The sequence below is a fragment of the Sturnira hondurensis genome, unplaced genomic scaffold (genome assembly GCF_014824575.4).
Source record: "Sturnira hondurensis isolate 20B ecotype Veracruz unplaced genomic scaffold, ASM1482457v3 Scaffold0007187, whole genome shotgun sequence".
NCBI classification, from domain to species: Eukaryota; Metazoa; Chordata; class Mammalia; order Chiroptera; family Phyllostomidae; genus Sturnira; species Sturnira hondurensis.
Window position 1 is genome coordinate 410,949 of NW_028079818.1, and position 22,424 is coordinate 433,372.

General features: G+C 42.6%; 1 long non-coding RNA gene across 5 annotated transcripts in view; it reads right to left on the reverse strand.

Annotated features, from left to right (window-relative positions):
• Positions 1–6,945: 6,945 nt before the first annotated feature.
• Positions 6,946–22,424, reverse strand: part of LOC118990514 (uncharacterized) — a 32,846-nt gene continuing 17,367 nt past the window's right edge. For 3 of the 5 annotated variants that reach the window (XR_005067250.1, XR_005067246.1, XR_005067247.1), the window contains 2 exons: positions 20,826–20,920; positions 6,946–9,456 (listed from right to left, as the gene is read on the reverse strand). This is a non-coding gene — a long non-coding RNA (uncharacterized LOC118990514). The remainder of the gene's footprint in view (positions 9,457–20,825; positions 20,921–22,424) is intronic. The other 2 variants (XR_005067249.1, XR_005067248.1) reach the window with 1 other exon arrangement.

Consider the following 22,424-nt stretch of genomic DNA (forward strand, 5'->3'; position numbering starts at 1 on the left):
GTCATTCATACATACTCTGTCTAGTCTTTTTTCCTCCTTTCCACCATTATCTCCCCCCTCCCTCTGGTAACTTTAACTGTTTCCATGCCTGTGGTTCTATTTTGTTTGTTAATTTTATTTTTGTTCATTAGAGTCCTCTTATAAAGCAGAATTTTACAAAGTAATTCTTAAATTCAAGTTAATGATGAATTGGAGAATAGTAGCTAAGCAAATACTGAGAAAGAATAAGAAATATTACTATAAACAAGGAGGAAATAGGCCAGGGGTCAACAACTACAGCCAATGGGTCAAATCTGGCTCAGATTTGGGCAGATTTTGGCTCAACTGGGTCAAATCTGGCTCAACTGGGCAGATTTTGCATTCATTACCTATGGTTGATACTCCAAATGAATAATTACAACAATAATTTCAATAACAACTGTGTGGCCCACAAGGCTAAAGTATGTACTATCTGGACTAATAGAAAATGTTGCCCTGGCTGGTGTGGCTCAGTGGATTGAGGAATGGCCTGAGTGCAAACCAAAGGGTCGCCAGTTTGATTCCCAGTCAGGGCACATGCCTGAGTTGTAGGCCAGGTTCCCAGTAGGGGGTGTGAGAGATGCAACCACACGTTGTTTCTCTCCCTTTCTTTCCCCCTCCCTTCCCCTCTTTCTAAAAATAAATAAATGAAATCTTGTTTTTTTTTTAAAGAAAATGTTTGTCAACCATTGTAACACACATTTCAATTACGCTGTCATGCCCATAGTTTCTTCTCTAAAGGAGTTCATGAAGGTTAAGAGAAGGCAAGTGTACAAGGTACTACAACCCATGAATACAAGTAAGCAGAAAGTAGAGAAATCTATTTTCTCTACTTTCTGCTTACAGAAAATCTACAAGTAGAGAAATAAAGGTTGGAGAAACCAATTAATAGGAAAAGCATGAAGAGTGGAAAGGAGCTTTAAAAATACTGATGCCCAGAGCCACTCTAGACCAATTAAATCACAATGTGTTGCTCTATTTATTTTTAAAATATATTTTATTGATTATGGTATTACAATTGTCCTATTTTCCCTCTTCACTCCCCTCCACCCTGCACACCCCCTCCCACCCACATTCTCCTCCTTTAGTTCATGTCCATGTATCATACATATAAGTTCTTTGCCTTCTACATTTCCCATACTATTCTTACCCTCCTCCTCTCTATTTTCTACCTACCATCTATGCTACTTATTCTCTGTACCTTTTCCTCCTCTCTTCCCCTCTCTCCCCAACTACCCTGTTGATAACCCTCCATGTAATCTCTATTTCTGTGGTTCTGTTCCTGTTCTAGTTGTTTGCTTAGTTTTTTGTTTTTCTTTTAGGTGTGGTCGTTAAGAATTGTGTGAGTTTGCTGTCATTTTACTATACATGTTTTTTAATCTTCTTTTTCTTAGATAAATCCCTTTAACATTTCATATAATAAGGGCTTGGTGATGATGATCTTGAACTTGACCTTCTCTGAGAAGCACTTTATCTGTCCTTCCATTCTAAATGAAAGTCTTGCTGGATAGAGCACTCTTGGATGTAGGTCTTTGGATTTCATGACTTGGAATACTTCTTTCCAGCCCCTTCCTGCCTGCAAAGTCTCTTTTGAGAAATCAGCTGACAGTCTGGTGGGAACTTCTTTGTAGGTAACTGTCTTCTTTTCTCTTGCTGCTTCTAGGATTCTCTCCTTGATTTTAATCTTGGGTAATGTAATTATGACGTGCCTTGGTGTGTTCTTCCTTGGGTCCACCTTCTTTGGAACTCTGTGAGCTTCCTGACTTCCTGGAAGTCTATTGCCTTTGCCAGATTGGGGAAGTTCTCCTGTATTATTTGTTCAAATAACTTGTCTACTTGTTGCTCTTACTCTTCCCCTTCTGGTACCCCTATAATTCGGATGTTGGAACGTTTAAAGATATCCTGGAGGTTCCTAAGCCTCTCCTTATTGTTTTTGAATTCTTGTTTCTTCCTTCTTTTCTGTTTGGATGTTTCTTTCTTCCTTCTGGTCCACTCCATTGATTTGAGTCCCAGTTTTCTTTCCATCACTATTGGTTCCCTGTGCATTTTTCTTTATTTCACTCAGCATAGCCTTCATTTATTCATTTAATTTGCAACCAAATTCAACCAATTTGGCAGCACCCTGATTACCAGTGTTTTTAACTGTGCATCTGATAGGTTGGCTATGTCTTTGTTGCTTGTGTAGTTGTATTTTCTCTGGAGCTTTGATCTGTTTTTGTTGCTTGGTCCATTTTTTGGTCTCGGTGTGCCTGTTATGTATGAGGGGTGGAGCCTTATGTGTTCACCCGGGCGGGATAATCTGTGTCGCTGCTTTGTGACGCTAAATGTGGGGGAGGGGTCATAGAGGGAACAATTGCGCTTGCTCCGTTCTCTGCCAGATTTCAGTCACTTCCGCCGCGTCTTTCACCACTTCCCACAAGCAAATTGGGCCCTTCTGGTGCTGATTCCTGGGTGGGCATGCTTATGTATGTTCTAGGACCTTGCAGGTCGCTCCAACGAACTCTCCTGTGAGGCTGAAAGTTTCTCCTGCTGCCTGCTCAACCCCCACAGGTGTTTTCAATCGGCGGTTTGAGGCTTTATTTCCCCGCACTGGGATCCTGTGTTGTGTGGTGTCCCGCTTCCCAGTTTCACCTGGTTTATCTGCGTGCGAATGTGGGACCACCCGGTCCGCCAGCCGCCGCCTTGTAGGTCAGCTGCAGCCTTGTGGGCTGAGCCCTGTTTCACAATATGCCACCTCGCTGGGTTCACCAGCTACAGCCTTGCGAGTCCTGGTCTTCCAGCTGCTGCTTTGCTGGTAGTCCCCTCTCCCCCTCTTACTGGTCTGGATAAATGTGTCTTCTTTAACTCCTTGGTTGTCGGACTTCCATATAGTTCAATTTTATGTCAGTTTTGGTTGTTTTTTAAATTTTTATTGTACTTCTTTTGGTTGTGCGAGGAGGCACAGTGTGTCTACTTATGCGTCCACTTTGGCTGGAAGTGCTCTGATTTATTTTTAAAGTTGTCACCTAGATTCTAATATACAGCTCTAATAGAGAACCACTGAGCTAGGAGGGAAGCAAATACAGAGTGGCTGAGTGATGTCAGTAGTGTAGCAACATGAGTGTTGATCCAAAAATACCTACTGTTAAGGTGCCCAGAGCTGCTTGAATCCAGTTCCCATATTCAATATCATTCTTATATTTAGATTCCCATTAGATCCTCATCTTCCTCCTTGTTCTACATGTATACACATAATAGACCACTATTAATGAGGTAGGATAAGTGATTCATTTCTTCAGACCAAAAGAACCAACTGAGTTTAGAAATTTGTATCAGATATATACTAGTATGAAGTAGACCCTCAGCAGAAATATGAAACATTTGGAATTGTTAGGGTGTGATTATAGAGTGAAAAATCACACACAATTTATTCCATATACCAGGATGAAATATTTTGTTTTTAGAATTCCAGGTTATGTTGTGGAAAATCTACTAATTATACAATTGCCTTTGTGACTAATACATGCACCCATTTAGGGTGAAACTCTGAGGCAACTGGTAGTGGCTGTATTATAGCACCTCCAAAGAAATAAGTAATGCAGGGTTTGAGAGTTGTTTCTCTTGCAGGGATGTGCAAATTCTGATATAGCCATGAGGTGGTAAACCTGGAATGCATGATTATAGTCAGACATGGTGCTCAGTTATCATTCAACAAGTATGGAATACCATGGATTAGACCATAGGTCTTAAGGTTTGAGAACCATTGAACTAAATGTGTCAGTTCAGATCCCTACCAAAAATACACCCACTTCTTTCTAAAGATTACCACCCTTATCCATTGTCCCAGCTATAGCACAGCTCTTCATGACCAGATTTTTTCTTCTTCACACTATCCAGTAGTACATCCTTTCCACTGAGCACAGTTGATGGGACCAAGCCATACATTGCCAGCAGCTTATGACATGTCTAAGCATGAAAAAGTGGGGGCACAAATAAAGATGAATCAGCACAATTAGGTTCTCAATCTTTGGAATTTTAATAGAACAATGAGAACTAAGTTGTTAGCAGTTAAAAGCTGAAACTAAAAGCCTCACCAAAGATATAGGTTAATAGCAAAGCCAGTCATAAGGAAGAAGATGAGTGAGAAAACCCTAAATTATACAGAAGGTGAATAGGAAGAAGAGCTGAATCAAGTCAATGAAACAGCAGAAAAGATCCACAAACTCCACTTGTTTGTTCATAGAATTGCCACAGATGCAATTCCATGCCACACTATTAAGATTCTTATGAAATTCTGATTTCTTACTGTAGGTACATTATGTTGGGGGTCCAGAACGAACTACCCCAAGAAGTGCCTTTCTGGTGTACAAATTGTTTTTTTAAAAATATTTTATTTATTTATCTTTAGAGGGGAAGGGAAGGAGAAAGGGAGAGAAATATCAATGTACGGTTGCCTGTCATGAGTCCTCCTCTGGGAACTGGCCAGCAACCCAGGCATGTGCCCTGACTGGGAATCGAACCGTGATCCTTTGGTTTGCAGGCCCGTGCTCGATCCACTGAGCCACGGCTACAAATTGTCTTTAACTGAAGACAATTTTATCTTCAAGCTCAAGAGAAACCTGTGTCTGTCCCTTTAACTACCTAGAACTTGAATTAGAGGCCTTGCCCATAAGAAGGCGTCATCAGCCAGTCTTTTTGATGCACCCATATGGCAGAGCAAACGTCTATTTATTAAACATCTGCTCTCCTTAGCATCCTGCAATGACCCTTCAAAGACCCCAAGGCATTTAACCTCTTTCCTAGCTCAGGATGTCTTGTATCTGCATTCCCCTTTCTATCTCTGAATCTCTCCTGTGTGATGAGTCTCTTGAGTCTCTGACTCTCTCACGTATGCGGCGTTTCCATACATATGTATGCCTTAAATTTGGTTCTTTTCTCTTGATAACGTCCCATGTCTTTTGGCTATTAGAACCTCCGGTGTAGAGGAAAGTGTTCTTCCTCCACACTTACTATGTGTCTCTATATGTAAACATTTATTTCTTGAGCTAAGCCTGTGTCTTACCTCTTGAAACCAGAATCCTATGTAATTTAGAAAATTGTATAGAACTGTGCTACAAAAACAAACCTTCAGTAGGACTGTGAAATATTTAGACCTGGTTGTTATTTGGGGGTGGGGTAGTGAACAGATACACTGCATCATAACCTAGGCCAAAATGTTAAGAGCCTATAGGAACTGTGGCAAAGTTATCATCATGGAACCACACATCCAGTGAAGGTGTTTTGGTACAATTACAAAAGCAGAAAACAGAAAACACTCAAGTGGTCAAGGAAGGTCACAGATAGGTGGGTGCTTCTGCAATTGGCAGGTAAATTTCCAAAGTGATGTCATAACATAAGTTCAGATTATAGCATCTGGCTGTGCTTAGTTACTTTCCTACATTTCTGCTTAACTAAGAGCTTAAAAAGTATAGATAGATGCATATTTAGAAACCAATATATGAGATGATGGGCATATGTGCTTAGTGGTCAAGATGTAGAAATGCAATACAAACACATGAGAATCAAGTGATAGCCACTTACAGTCCTATCTAAGGCAAACTGTCCCATCCACAGTTCTAGTAAAGAGGCAGTCCTAGAAAGCAATGGATTTTAAAATGTGACTTCTCCTGTCATTCAGAGCAGAATGTACCAGCAGTGGGACACACTATACCCAAGTGTGGTGTCACTGAATGACTCAGAAAATGACTACCAAAGCAGAGGTGAGTGAGCAAAGCCACTAAAATTCTTGAACTGAGAAATAGTTTCTGAAATGCGAAAAGAGGCCCAAAAGAGTTGAATCTTAAAGGACAGAGTTAGGAGATATATCCAAGGATATTGTAGCAATAAGCAAGGTTTAGTGATTGTCAGGATGGGCGGGGTAGGATAAAGTGGCGCCCAGACTACAACCCAGAAAAGATGGCTGATGTGAAACCAGGGAGCCCAAACGGCAGGCTTTGCCAAAACCGATATCCGCATAGCAACCTGAGCCGGAGGAAAGCCACCAATGATATATTGCCGCTTTGTTCAAAGGGGACCAATCCCCAGCTCCCACGAAGAGAGCCAACCAAAATAAAACCCTGCCATATTCCCTGCTTGGGTGTGACTTCCCTGGCCCCACTCTGTGGACCGTAGAACCTCACCTGGGTGCGCAAACCCCAATAAAGCTCTATATTGCCTAACATTGTGGCTGATTGGCATTTCTTCCTTGGCGGAGCCTAAGAAAACCTTTCAGTGATGAGTACTGGAAAGTTTATGAGGAAGTAGAATACAAAGCTAGAAGGTAAACTAAACCTTGACTAAGGAATAAGGAAGGTAAAAAGAAGCAGAGACAAAGAGGAATTTAGACATGTGATGTATAGCAGGATGTCTACAGTTAATACTGTATTGAATACTGAAAATTTCCTAAGAGCATAGGTTTCAGGTGCTCTCATCACACACAAAAAATGGTAAGTACACAAGATGATAACATTTAACTAATTATTTCACTATGAAGATCAAATTATCATGTTGTATAGTCAAAATGTATACTTTTTTATTTAAAAAAATGATGTTAAACGTGGCATACTGCATGAATGACACAAAGCCTGGTTGCAAATATTTCCAGATCTGTCTTGGAACCATTTCCAATCCTCAAACCATTCTCTTCAGAAAGGTAACAGAATTCTTTATTATATTTTTATTTATTTAAAAAAGATTTTATTTATTTTTAGACAGAGGGGAAGGGACAGAGAAAGAGAAACACTGATGTGAGAGAGAAACATTGACTGGTTGCCTCTCACATGTGCCCGGACCAGGGACAGAACCTATAACCCAGGCATGTGCCGTGACCAGGGATTGAACCAGACACCTTTTGCTCTGTGGACCTGCACCCAACCAACTGAGCCACACCAGTTAGGGCTATTTTCCTCATTTTTTAATTGTCTCTATTGAAATACAAATTTTTCTTTATTTGGACTCTGTGGGATCTTAGTCTACCTTAAAGGCTGGCCATACACAGCCATGGGCGATCCCAACTGCCTGGCTGGCTCAACAGAAGTCCGTTTCTTGAAAATAAATAACAGAAATTGTTAACAGAATTCTAGCCACAACTGAAACTGAGAATGTGAGTTTTCCAGAATTGGTTAGGTTGTCACAGCAGGGAATAAGGAAGTAAGAATCTCCCAACATGTTAGAATAGAATGATAATAGTCACTAGTTGTCCATGCTAATTGGGCATTTAAAGTCGTCAAAGATGATATTGTGAGGAATCTGGCAACTGCTGCAATACAGCAACTTCAAAGTTTTTCTGTTAATGGCCAGTTAGTAAATATTTGAGGTTTTGCAGACCATTTGGTCTCTGTCACAACCACCCTATTTTGCCACCAGTACCATAAAAGCAGCCAGAGACAATACATAAATGAATGTTTGGCTGTGTTCCAATGAAACTGAAATCTGAATCTTGTGTAATTTTTGCATATCATGAACTATTATTCTCTTTTTGGTTATTTTCAACCATTAAGAAATTTGAACACTATTATTTGTTCATAGGATCTTAAAAAAAAAAAAACAAGCAGTGGGCCACACTTGGCCTATGGGCTATAGTTTGCTGCCCCTTCAAATACAGAAATGGAAGATTGCAACAAAGATGGTCATACAACTTCTTTTAAATTTGAAGATGTTATGTTTAATATGTCCAAGGATACTCTGATGACTTGTGTGAATTTGCTGTTTAATGAGCTATTCTTACTCTGTTTTTTACCATCTTAATCATTTTAAATGTACAGTGCAACAGTGTTAAATATATTCACATTGTTCAGTAAACATTCTCCAAAGCTTTTTCATCTTGCAAAACTGAAACTCTGTACCCATTAAAGAACTTCCCATTTCCCCCTTCTCCCCACTCTCTGGCAACCATCAAATTTCTGAGACTGTGTGGGCCAAAGGAGACCTATCTATAGAAGGGGTTTACTCCACAGGATGCCATTTTGCTCACAGTGTTTCACAAAGTCTTATAAAATCGTTTAATCCATAGTAAGAAATACAATTAGATTGGGCCGAAGATACACATACATACAAACATGTAGCTGGGACAAAACTTTCACAAAGTACTTACCCTTTGCCTGGTAGAGGCTAGTGTTTTCTTATTTACATTCTATATTAATCTATTTTTCCCTAATCTATTCTATTCTAGTCTATACAACTCCATTCAAAACTGTGACCTAGTTTTAAATACTGTCCAGGCAGAGTATGAAACAGCCATGTTTCATACCACATTGGAAAAAGGTAACACTACAAATATGCCAAAATTACAAAGAAGCAAAAGCTATGAGTTTATAAAAGCATTTATAAACACACCTTGTGGGCCTGTGGCATTAAAAAAATTAAGCTAATAGCTCATAATCAGGTTCATTGTAGAAAGATGGAAATCCTGTGAATATTGGGCTCTATTTCCACTGGCAACTAGCAGCAGAAGCCAAGGAGTAAAAAGCCTCCTTTGGATGAAAGGTTCATGTTCCAGTGGACCACAATCCCAAACACTGCCTACTGTATTTCTCTTAAAAGCGTCAGCTTCTCTTTACCATTACATTGGCACTCTTACTTTCATTTTAAGAGTAATCTGTTTTCCAGTGTCTCTATCAAAAGTAGATAAACAAAAGAAAAGCCCAACACAAAACAAAACAAAACCAACAATAAAAAAGAAACCCAAAGCAGTGTTTCAAGAAAAAGGAAGGAAATAAATATCAGAACCATTTTACACATCTACCTGTGGAAGAAAAGGGGCCACACTAAACCTGACTAGCTCAGGGGAGGCCTGCGTAGTGGCCTTTCAAACTCAGAGACTTAAAGTAACCATGTAAGATGGTCTGAAATGAAAACTTTCTAACTAAAAGCAGTTCATGGTGGGTAGTCGTGTCCTAGCGGGTATTTTTTCTAACAAAGGTTAATCTTTACCTTAACTGAGCCTGTCTGTTGACTTTGCATCTATGCTAACAGACCTTTGGAATGTCAAATTTCCTTTTACCAGGCCCTCAAAGCACAGGCACAGCATCATGGGGAGATCACAAATCCCCTTGCTACTCTTATCGTGTTAATTATTGACTGTTAACTATGTTGTATCCACCAGTGTAAGAAATATGTGTCTATCATTTTATCTTTTATCCGATCCCAGAGGTTTCCCCACTTTGCTTTCTCCCCCTCCCTAATCTATTACCAGTGGACTTCATGTAACCCCCTTACACCTCCCCTTTTGATTGCGATGTATAAAATAAGGTGCAAAACTGCCATTCTCCGGAGCATTTTTTCAATTCCTTCTGGTTTTGCTTCTCAGCAGTTGTCATCAGTTTGGCTCAAATAAATTCACAAAAATTCTCCACAGTTTTGAATGTTTCTTACGTTGACATACCCCATCTGGACTCTGTAGGCATTTGTAAATTGCAACTCCTGAAATAAAGGATGGAAAAGCCTGTGATTAATGGATACATTAGAAGCTAGAAGAAGCAAAGTAGAGTGAAAGAAGCAGAGACTGGGTATAATAATCGTATTAATTGCAGAACATGAAAGTGAAGTCTCACAAACTGCTGCTGTTGGTATATGAGTATCTAACTAAATTGGGATAAGTTGAGGCTAGTAAATTTATGTTCTCAGGAATTAGAATTGGGCTACCAAAAGTAATCATATTAGCAAAAGGAACTGAGGCTGAACAGACACACAGGAAGCTAACACAATGCAGAAATGAGGCTGGGATCAGTGGATTGAGTGCGGGCCTGCAAATCAAAGGGTCGCCAGGTCATTTCCCAGTCAGGGCACATGCCTTGGTTAAAAAAAAAGAAAGAAATGAGGCCACGAGAGCCACAAGCAAGCAAAACTTATGATAAAGGTGAAGCCCTAAGTAAGCAGAGACTTATAAAATAAAAACATGAGGTAGGAAATTAAGATAAAGTAGACAGGCAAGCCAATAATTAATCAGAGAAATAAAACACAAAAGATACGCAGAAAGACAAGAGTAGCACAGTTATGCAAATGGCACTATCCTAAAATAAATATCCATAAACTCCTGCAACTGAGTTTCCCACAGCTTCTCCAGAGCCAGGTACCATCCTTTAAGAGTATAACCATATTAAGGTCCCCTATATTTGGAATTTCATGTCATCTCAGACACCATTATTCCCAAGTGGCTAGCCAATAACCTGTCATTATCTCACTGAATTTGTTTCTAGCAATCAGAAGTGCCTAGCCAAGCTCTGGCTGGTGTGGTTCAGTGGATTGAGTGCAGGCCTGTGAACCAAGGGCTTGCTGGTTGGATTCCCAGTCAGGGCACATGCTTGGGTTATGAGCCAGGTCCCCAGCAGGGAGTGCACGAGAGGCAAATACACATTCATGTTTCTTTCTCTTTCTCCCTCCCTTCTCCTCTCTCTAAAAATAATACAATCTTTTTAAAAAATGAAAATAAGTAAGTAAAATATTTTTTAAAAAACTTAAGTGCCCTCCTGGCTGGTGTAGCTCAGTGGATTGAGCGTGGGCCTGCGAACCACACAAGTGCGGTTCGATTCCCAGTCAGGGCACATGCCTGGGTTGCAGGCCAGTTCCCAGCAGGGGATTCATGAGAGGCAACCATACATTGATATTTCTCTCCTTCTCTTCCTCTCTAAAGATGAATAAATAAAATCTTAAAAAAATAAAAGATATTGTACAAACACAATTGTGGTATCATGAAATTTAGATTTCTTTACATTTATTTATTTATTTAATTCTCACCCAAGGATGTTTGCTGATTTTGAGAGACAGAGGAAGGGAGGGACATTGACTGGTTACCTCCCATAGATGCCCCAACCAGGGATGGAACCTGAAACCTCTCAGTGCATGAGATGACACTACAACCAACTGAGCCACCTAGCTAGAGCAAAATTTAGATTTTATGTTCACTAGAAGGTAACACTTTGAGAGACTTGGTAGATGCTGGAGTCAAGCTGTACAGAACTACAAGATGTTCAGCTGTAGAGAGCTAAACCAGAGAGAATAAAGTAGACACATCATAGTGTTGCCTGTGCCCAAAATTCTTCTAAAGGAAACTACTGCAAACAGGCTTGACTAAGAAAGCATTCTTATGTCCAACTATCCCTCCTCCGAATCTATGGTTGGTCAGATCAAAGGTAAGTAAGGATCAGAGGATAGACATCCACAAACTGGTCAATAGCCTATGACATGTCATGACATGAAAGCTGTTCCCAAACAAGTATGAGGTAAGAAATTAGATTCAGCTTAAAATTGGGGAAAACAGAGGAACAGAAATTCAGCATCTGAAATAAATGAATGCATACATAATGAAAGAACATACCAGGAACAATTTAATTAAGATCAATATGTTAGTAATAAGCACAGGAATCAGAAGCTAAAAACAAGCAGAAACAATCCATCAGCAATAGGATAAAGAACAGAAAATAAGGAAGCCAGTTAGTACCAGGAAAAGACTCATGGATATGAGGAAAGTAGGATTGTGTAGTTATCTGTGAAACTGTTACTTCCCAAAATGGTCAGGTATGATTCTTCTGGTTACCTTCTAGTTTTAGAGAAGTTAAATGATTCTGGATATACCTATGATAGCTGCATTGTATTAGTCTAAAGCAGTTTGGGATCATACAAAGGGGAAGAAAGACATTTGCATTTAGCACTCAATAGGAGAAAATGTCCTAGATCAGCTAAACAGCAACTGCAACCTCTACATTCTCAGGAAACTTAACAACCCAAGGCAATTGGATTCTCAATTTAATGACTACTGGGCAGCATGAAGAACAAGAGCTAAAGCACTTAATCTGCAGACAGAGACATGAGGTAGAATAAATGCCATGTCCACACAGCTTGCAAACAGTAAAGTTATGAATAAGAAAAAAATGTAAGGATTCAGTAGCTAGGAGGTAGAGGAAGTCAAGGTATAAGAAAATTAGTTGGTAGCAGACGCAACATATCAGGCAGAAAACCAGAGGAAAAGGGCTGAATCACATTAATGATACCACAACAGTCAAATTCTGTAAACTTCTTTTTTAATTAGATTGTTATTATTTTTTATTGTATTTTTCCCATTTACCATTTATACTCCTTATACTCCCTTCCCCTCCTGTAAACTTCTTAAACTGATCCAAATGAGCCCATTTCTTGCAATAAAATTTGCAAGGAAGACACTCTTGAAAAGGAATATAGGTGAAAAACTGCTCTAAGAAGTTACAAAGGGAGATGAGAGGCACAAACATGAGGAAGCCCAGAACGACTAAGCAGAAACTATGAGAGCAAAGGTTCTAAGAGTAAAATGTCACAGATTAGGTACTGGCAAACAACAGCCTGTGGGCCAAATCCAGCCACCATGTTTTTTATAACCAGAGTATTATTGAAACAGACACATTTTTCATTTATGTATTATCTATGGCTGCTTTCATGCTACAATGGCAGAAGTCATATGGCCCACAAAACTGACAAAGATTGCCCCCAACCCAAAAACTCACTTTTGAACAGCGAAAAAAATAGTACAAAAAAAAAATCACGACTTCGGCAAGATGGAGGTGTAGGTGGACACACTGTGCCTCCTCGCACAACCGAAATAAGGATAAAAACAATTTAGAAACAAAACAACAACCAGAACTGACAGAAAATTGAACTGTATGGAAGTCAGACAACCAAGGAGGTAAAATAGAAACATTCATCCAGACTGGTAGGTGCAGCGAAGTCAGGGGGCTGAGCGGAGAGGGGTTGTGGCACAAAAAGTGGTGGTACTGGGCACACAAGGCACCCCAGGCACATAAGATGGCAGCAGGTGGACCCTGGGCATGCTGGTGGTGGCTGGCAGACTCTGGGCAAGGGGTGGCAATGGCAATACCCAGTGAGGCAGTGATTGTGAAGTGAGGCACTGCATGCAAGGCAGCTGGCTGACATGGAGGTCCGTCCCACATTCGTGTGCAGATAAACCAGGTGAAACTGAGGAGCAAGACAGACTGCACAACCCATGGTCCCAGTGCCAGGTAATAAAGCCTTAAAACACCAATTGAAAATACCTGTGTGGGTTGAGGCACAGGGAGAGACTCCCAGCCTCACAAGAGAGCTCCTTGGAGAGACCCACAGGGTCCTAAAATGTACACAAGCCCGCCCACCCACCTGGAAGGCTGAGTTTGCTTGGGGGAAGTAGCAGAAGTGACTGAAATCTGGCAGAGTGGAGCCAGTGCCATTATTCCCTCTATGACCCCGCCCCCACATATAGAGTCACAATCCAGCAACATGGGTTGCCCTGCCCTTAGGAACACTAAAGGCTCTGCCCCTCATTATGTAACAGGCGTGACAAGACAAAAAAATGGCCCAAATGTAAGAACAGATCAAAGCTCCACAGCAAATACAATTAAGCAGCAAAGACATAGGCAACCTATCAGATGCACAGTTCAAAACACTGGTGATCAGGATGCTCACAGAATTGGTTGAATTTAGTCACAAATTAGATGAACACATGAAGGCTACACTGAGTGAAATAAAGGAAAATGTACAGGCAACCAATAGTGATGGGAATGAAATTGGGACTCAAATCAATGGAGTGGACTAGAAGGAAGAAAGAAACAACCAAACAGAAAAGAATGAAGAAACAAGAATCCAAAAAAAAATGAGGAGAGGCTTAGGAACCTCCAGGACATCTTTAAACATTCCAACATCCGAATTATAGGGGTACCAGAAGGGGAAGACTAAGAGCAACAAGTGGACAAGTTATTTGAACAAATAATACAGGACAACTTCCCCAATCTGGCAAAGGCAATGGACTTCCGGGAAGTCCAGAAAGCTCACAGAGTCCCAAAGAAGTTGAACCCAAGGAGGAACACACCAAGGCACGCCATAATTACACTACCTAAGATTAAAATGAAGGAGAGAATCCTAGAAGCAGCAAGAGAAAAGGAGACAGTTACCTACAAAGAAGTTCCCATCAGACTGTCAGCTAATTTCTCAAAATGATAGAGAAAACCCCCTTTTCCACTAGCCTAAGAATGCCCCGTAGGAGAGTCTAACTTCTGCATTCCGCTTCTGTAACCTGCTTCCGCCACGTAGCCAAAGAGAGGCACAGCACCTCAGATATCCCCAAATAAGGAAATAGACATAACTTCCGCATTGTGCTTCTGTAACTTGCTTTGCCACGTAGACAGGAAGGTCCTGCAGGCTATATAAACCCCAAGAACCCTTTGTTCAGGGCTGAGAATTTGGAGATCACTCTCCTCTGGGCCCGTGCACATAATAAAGATTGTGCTCCTGAACCCCTCGGTGTCTGGTCGCTTAATTTTTCTGTAACATTTGGTTCCCTGACTGGGAAGCGACCTTACATAAATTTGGGCCGATTTGCCACCCAGCTGGACAGGGCGGGCCGGGCAGCCAGTGGCCCGACTGGGGACCGGGGGAGCACGTGCCCTAAGTTTTCTTAGGACCCGACTGGTCAGGGCACTGGACTCCGACCCGCGACTCCAAATGGGAAGTGAGGGTTTTGGACCACGATCTATCGGAAATCTGAAGGTGCCGGATCGGTAAGTGCCCCAGGGACCAGACCCGAGACCAGGGAGAGACTGATCACCTCTCATAGCCAGAAAATTTGACCAGAGTCAGGAACTTAGACTGAGTCCGATCATCAGACCCTCACTCAGGGAGGGAATGTTTAACTTCTGAGTGTCTGAGAGTGAAAGTGAGAGTGATTGTGTTTGTGGCTCCATGGGTGAAAAACCTACGGAGCAAGATTGGGCCCCAACCTGTGGTTCCTGTGTCAGGTCATACGGCATAATGGTTGTCAGTTAACCCCGAATTCTGCTGGGGCAGCCTTAGCTAAGACCGACTTTGCTCCGAGAGGGGGAAGGCCAGGCGGGCAAGCAAGTGAACCCCACCCTTTGTGTGTCTGTGCTGAGCGGGAGGCGGACCTTCCACAGTCTTAGATTGTATGCTCAAGAACTTCAGTAGATTTAGAGGGCAAGACCCATCTCTGAATGCAGAACAACTTGAGACTTTTTGCACATCAGAATGGCCGACCTTCGGAGTTGGCAGGCCCCCCTCCGAGGGAACTTTAAAATTGTCCACCATTAGAGCAATTCACCTCATAGTTACGGGAAAGCCAGGTCACCCTGACCAGTATGCCTATATAGACAGGTGGCAAGAACTGGCCCAGGACATGCCCAGATGGCTGAGCCAGTGTGCAGGGACTCCGAACCGCCCTGAAGGGACCTCGGGTGGTATGCATCCGAGGACGCGTTGTGCACAGTCCCGGGGACAGAGGACCTCGACCGCCCTAGTTGCCAGAGCCAGGCCCCCCATCCACCAAGATCAGATGCAGGAAGATGAATTAGCTGTCCCCCAGCCGCCTCCATATCAGGCCCCATCAGCTGGGACCCTCGACCCCTCTGACTATGCTCGCACGGCCGCCCCTGAGCAACAGCCGGTCTGGGACCCAAACACAGAACAGGGACGAGCGGCCCTTGATCAGTATTGCCACTCCTCACTACAGGGGGTAAAAGCAGTGGCTAGGAAACCCACCAATATGGCCAAGGTAGCCACCATAATTCAGAAAGCAGACGAGTGCCCCGGGGACTTCCTAGAGTGCCTAATGGAGGCCTATCGGGTTTATACCCCTTTTGACCCAGAGGCGACCGAGAACCCGTGTATGGTCGCCATGACCTTCGTCTCCCAGTCGGCCTCAGACATTAGGAAAAAGCCTCAGAAATTAGAAGGCTTTGCAGGCATGACTTTGAACCAACTCTTGGCAGTAGCCAACAAAGTATATGAAAACCGAGACAAAGCCGCGGCGGCCGCCCGCTTAGAAGACCAAAAATTGCAGGCCACCCTCCTAGCCGCCGCACTAAGAAAACCAACACCCGCAACCCCAAAGGCAGGTCCAGGCAATAAAAAGGGGCACTTCAATGTAGAAAAAGATCAGTGTGCTTACTCGCAAAGAGCGAGGACATTGGAAGCGGGACTGCCCAGCCCACAATCGGCGAGAGGAGTCATCTAACAGCCAGGCAGTCCCACTGGCACCAGCCCCCACTGTATTAGCCCTCGCCAGATTCAGCCAAGACTGAGGAGGACCGGGCTCCATGGCGCTTGGTCCCCAGGAGCCCATGGTTAGAGTAAAAGTTGGGGGCCAAGACATTGACTTTATGGTAGACACCGGGGTGGAACATTCAGTAGTCACCGTCCCAGTAGGACCCCCAACTGGAAAGGAGGTTCTAGTACAAGGGGCCACCGGCCTCTTGGCCAGCCCGCAAAGGTTTTGCCAGTCGCAGAAGGTCGAACTTGGCAGCCAGCAGATCACCCATGAGTTCCTGTATCTGCCAGACTGCCCAATCCCCCTGTTGGGCAGGGACATTCTAACCGAGCTGGTGGCACGGGTCACTTTCTGACCTGGGGAGGCCTCCCTAGACGTGCCTGCACTGCGGACCATCGCCCTAGTAATACCTAGAGAAGAAGAATATAGACTCCACCAGAAAGACGAAGGGCCAGCCCAGGATCCCCTTTGGGCAGCCTACTCCAGAGTCTGGGCAGAGGACAATCCACCAGGACTGGCAAAAGGGCAAGAGCCCGTGTTAGTAGAGCTCATGCCCGGAGCAACTCTGAGATGCCTCAAACAGTAGCCGATACCTAGAGATGCCCGGCATGGCATAGCTCCAATAATCAATAGGCATCTAGAAGCGGGGTTCCTAGTCCCTTGCCAGTTGCCATGGAACACACCATTGCTCCCTGTAAAGAAACCAGATGGGTCTGGCTATAGGCCGGTACAGGACTTACGGGTAGTCAGTCAAGCCACGGTTACGCTGCACCCTCTAGTCCCAAATCCATATACCCTGTTGGGACAGTTGCCATTGACAGCCACTCACTTTTCTCCCTAGACCTGAAAGATGCCTTCTTCTGCATCCCTCAGGCCCCACAGTCGCAGGCCATATTTGCCTTCGAGTGGGAGGACCCGGTATCTGGGGAAAAGTCCCAGCTAACTTGGACGAGACTGGCACAGAGCTTCAGAAACTCCCACTCCCCTCGGAGAGGCCCTGGCCAGAGATCTAAAATCATTCACCGAGAAGGAGACTGGACGACTTTGGACTGATTTGCTGCCGCTGGCACTACTTGGAATTAGGAATGCCCCCAAAGTCTTTAGGAGACCTCCTCCCATCCTCAGAATAGATAAATAGGGGAGATGTAGCAGGAGACCTGTTTAGACAAGCCCAGACAAGTCAGAGGGACTCAGTCCGTTTCCTGAGCCACTAAGATAAGGAGGGGTAAACAACTAAGTAACTAAGAAGAACAAAAGAACATTATATGACCCTATCAGCAGCCCTGCTTTCTTGCTTCTGTAAACCTGCTTAGCTGTATGCTGCTGCTGTGTGGACACTACAGCAGTCAGATTCTCTGTGTAACTAGTTCTGATAGGAATGGCTCTGGTTTTGAAGGTCATGAACTGAGGTCCAAGGCTGACCATCTGATTTATAGGGTGTTTGCAAGGTCTAAGCTTCAGAAAGGTGAAAAATGTCCCTGCAAATCTAGGGACTTTTAGCTGCCAGATACTGAGTTTAAGTACAGTCCTTCCCAGTGTGGGAAAGGAACAGGGATTAAAAGTGAATTATGGATAAATCTGGATAGGTAAAAAGGCTATAGAAGGTTTATGAATATTGCAGAAAGTCTGTGGGAAGTTATAAAAATAAATGGAAATGTGAAAGTTTTGGAAAGAAATTATGTGGTGTTAGTAATAGAAGGTATAAGGCATGGAGATGCATCTTGATGGGTATTAGAAGGAGAAAGATTTTCCTTCAAGCTTTGTGTTTTTCTCCCTACCTGATCCCTCCAGAATTTGGCATTCTGAAGGAATGAATGATGACGTAAGGTTTCTTTGCATAAAACCAGTAAGACCAGTCATTAATAGTGGTTTTGTTAACCAGGACTTTGACTGGAATGTCACACCTGAAGGAGGCATGTATGGGTTCTGGTCGTTACCAGAGAGCTCAGAGGAACTGGGATTGACCTGTGAAGCTAGCAAAAGCCCACGAGAAAAGCCTGGTACTTTGGTTGGTTGTGCGGTTCCAGCCAGCCTTTTCAGGGAAGGAACAAAGGTTGCTTTCCTGAAAGATGGCTAAAAGGAAACTGTAGGCACAACAAAGGCTCAAGGATTTGAGTGAAATGACTGGTACAGGCAAAGCCAGCTGGCAGATGTGTGGCTCTGCTTCTGTGCCCCAAGGGGCGGACTGAGAAGTCAATCTGAAGGTTCTCTGTGTGAGTTCCAGCAAAGGGGACTTAAGGATCCTAAGTGATCCAGGCTACTCTTGGTGTGTTTATGCAAATGAACAGTCACAATCAAAAGTGGGACCCAAAGTAGTCCCTGTAATAACAGTAAGGGTGATCTTAAGGAGAAAAATTATAGTTCAAGGAAAATCACTATGCTCAGTATTGGATATCAGAATGGCACAGCTGTCTTAAAACTGTCTTATTTTCATTTAAGACTTGAAACCAGGTTTGTGATGTCACCAAAGACATACAATTTACAGGTGCAAAGGATCTGTCAAATAGCCACTGTTAAATGTCATTGTAGGAAGGACCTTGAAATGGAATGTCATCCCAAAAGACAGTCTCATAGGCACAGCAACTGGTTTGGGGATTATTGTGTGAATTAACCCGTGTGTTCTTTTGTTTTCATAGTGCGTATGCCTGTGGCCTGCCTATGCCTATAGATGATTAGTTGCAATATAGGCCTTACTTAAGGAGCCCATCTTCATCATCACCCCCCTTGAGACTCAACGGTTTGATTGAACTAAGTAGTTAGGTTGATAACAGTTGGGGTGGTCTGTGGGCTTCCCTTTAGAACTGATTTTCCCTTTTCTGTCTTGATAACTTGGACAGAAAGGGCTCAGAAATCTGAAAGGAGGGAAATCTTAATGTATTCCCCTCAGCCCGAGTGAAGTATAGCAGGCCACAAGAGTCTTGGATAGGTGTAGCATGCCTTGTACACCTTCCTCCAGATAAGCCATTCTTTACTGAAGTCCCTGCCTTTGTCATTTAATAGTTATAATTTAATTGTGCTTCCAATTTCTTGCCTAATCTGTCACCTCCAGAATATGACCTGACCAGAAGGCCAACGATCCAGTAATGCCAGCCTTTGGACACCAAGCCTGCAACTTCCTGGTGACAGCCAACTGACCAGGACCTTGTAAGGTCCTTCCCCTTGCAGGAAGGACTCCCTCCGTGCTGCACCCCCCTCCTCCTCTTTCAGGGTACCCCTGACCCAAGGGTAGGTAGAACGACGTCCATGCCCAGCCGGAAGTAGTTATAAGAAGATGAGACGTTCGTCCATTGTCTTTATATGATTCCAGAAGGAGAAAGGAATCTCAGAACCCCTCCTAATAGTTAATCACAGGAGGAGAAAAATGATGAGTAAAGAAACCTCATTAATGCTCTGAATCCAGGAAAAGGGTGGGGGGACCTGTATATTCCTAGGAGAAGAGTGTTGCTATTTTGTTAATGAAACTGGCTTAGTTGAAGAAAACTTACAATGCATAAATGGACTTAAAGACAGACTGTGGCCCAGGGCCGGGACGGGTGCATCCTCCTGGTGGCAGGGCACTCTTCTGTCCTTCCTAGCCCCTGTCCCAGGACCCCTGATCATCCTCATCCTAGTCATTACCGTAGGACCCTGGGCCATCAGAACAGTAGTCAGCCAGTTAGAAGGAGCACTAGTACAGAAGACCACTAGCCACATTCTCATGCTCCAGCAACAACAAGAGCAGAGAGTCCCATTATTGGATGCTGAGACGGAGGAAAGCACTGTCTAAGCACCCACAGAGGGGAATGATAGAGAAAAGCCCCTTTTCCACTAGCCTAAGAACGCCCCGTAGGAGAGTCTAACTTCCGCATTCCGCTTCTGTAACCTGCTTCTGCCGTGCAGCCAAAGAGAGGCACAGCACCTCAGATATTCCCAAATAAGGAAATAGACATAACTTCCGCATTCCGCTTCTGTAACTCACTTTGCCACGTAGACAGGAAGGTCCTGCAGGCTATATAAACCCCAAGAACCCTTTGTTCAGGGCTCAGAATTTGGAGACCACTGTCCTCTGGGCCCGTGAACGTAATAAAGATCGTGCTACTGAACCCCTCGGTGTCTGGTCGCTTCATTTTTCTGTAACAAAAAGAGGCCTTAAAGTGCTTCTCAGACAAGGTCTAGTTGAAGGAGTTCATCATCACCAAGCCTTTATTATATGAAATGTTAAAGGGACTTATCTAAGAAAAAGAAGATAAAAAACATGATAGTAAAATGACAGCAAACTCACAATTATTAACAATCACACCTAAAACAAAAACAAACTAAAGAAACAACTAATAACAGGAACAGAACCACAGAAATGGAGATCATGTGGAGGGTTGGCAACAGGGGAATGGGAGGAGGAGAGAGGGGGAAAAGGTACAGGAAATAAGTAGCATAGATGGTGGGGAGAAACTAGACAGGGGGAGGGTAAGAACAGTATGGGAAATGTAAAAGTTAAAGATCTTAAGACACATGGACATGAAATAAAGGGAAGGAACGTGGGTGGGAGGAGGTGTGGAGGGTGGAGGGGAATGAAGGGGGGGAAATGGGTCAACTGTAATAGCATAATCAATAAAATATATTTTTATAAATCAAATGGAACAGAAAAATAAAATTTAAACCAGCAAATTTAGCTAACCTAATTCAAATCCTTGAAAAGTAGAAAATTTTATTCTAGGAATGTGAAGTAGGTTCATTATTAGGAAATCTGTTAAATATAACAAATACAAGAAAAAGCTCAAAGAAAAAAATTTACCTCCATATCAACAATCACTTCCTTGACTAAGATACCCATTCCTTTATCCAGATCACATTTTGAAATTTCAACGGAAGGATTAATTCTTTTTAAACCTGAAAGATAAATTTAGGGTTTGACATGCAAATGATAAAAACTGGAGCACCCCCCCCCCATACCTTAACTGTTAAAATAGTGATTTATATCCAAAGTAACTTTTGTATTAGACTCACTTACAGGTAGAAGATATTTGCTGGTAAAGAAAGTAAACACTAGAGCTAATAATGTAAGTATAAGAACAAACAACAGAAGTATAAAGACAAAGTCACTATGTTAAGGAAGAGGAACCTCATGGGATGGTAATAACATGGCCATAAAGATTCTCTCCCTCCTTCAAGAACTCCAGCCAATATCTACATAACTATTAGGTCATACACATAAAACACCAATCACAGGACACTTTCCTGTCCTGATTCAAGTATAGCTGTGTTATGGTTATTGTATTAGTTATCTGTATATGGTTATTGTATTAGATTCAAGTATAGCTGTGTTATGGTTATTGTAGTGTGAGTAAAACACCTTGAATGTTTGCTTTAATGTATCATCTCAAATATTTTTGTTCTGAAGTCTTTGTATATGTATACCGTAGAGTGGGGATCACATGCTAAGTCCCATGGGCTGAATCCAGGCTGCTGCCTGTTTTGGTAAATAAAGTTTTACTGGAATACAGTCCTGCCAACTTGTTTCCATATTGTCTATGACTCCTTTCATGCTACAGAGCAGGGCAATGTATTAGAATTAGGGTAGAGTCATAATTAGGAAACATCAGTTGTAACTTTTTGGATACTTGAGAATAGCTAAATGTTAAAATGGTTAATCAGAAAAGGAATAAATTGGGAGAATCATATATGATGTATGAATAAACTACAATGAAGCATATAAAACATAGTTATTTCTGTACACATAAGCCCAATTTGTGAATATGCTTTCTTGGTGAGCTTAATCTGAGTAGGAAAAAATTCAAAGGACAAATTGTCTACTCTGAGTTCCATACTTTCTAAAATTAGTTATAAATCCAAGTCCTACAGAAAAGAAAATGGGTTGGAGAGGGGCAAGGATTTGTAGACATAGTACATTTAAGCTATGCCAGGAGTTGGCAAACTTTCTGTGTAGGGGCAGATGATAATACTTCAGGTTCTATAGGTCATCTGGTCTTTATTGCAACTACTCAACTATACTATAGCACAAAAGGTAGTGGTTGATAATAAAGAATGAGCATGGTGGTTCCAATGAAAGTTTATTTATAGCCTTGGCTGGTGTGGTTTAATGGATTGAGTGCTAGCCTGTGAACCAAATGATTGCTGGTTCCATTCTCAGTCTAGGATACATACCTGGGTTGTGGGCCAGGTCCCCAGTAGGGGGTGTGCAAGAGGCAACCACACATTGACGTTTCTCCCTTTTTCCCTCCCTCCCTTCCCACTCTTTAGAAAAAATAAATAAATAAAATCTTTTAGACATTTACTTATAAAAACAAGCAGCTGGCATGTGGGGCATAGCTTGCCAATCCCTCATCTATGCTAATTGTCTGGACACTGCTACCTTACTAGCAATAACATTTAT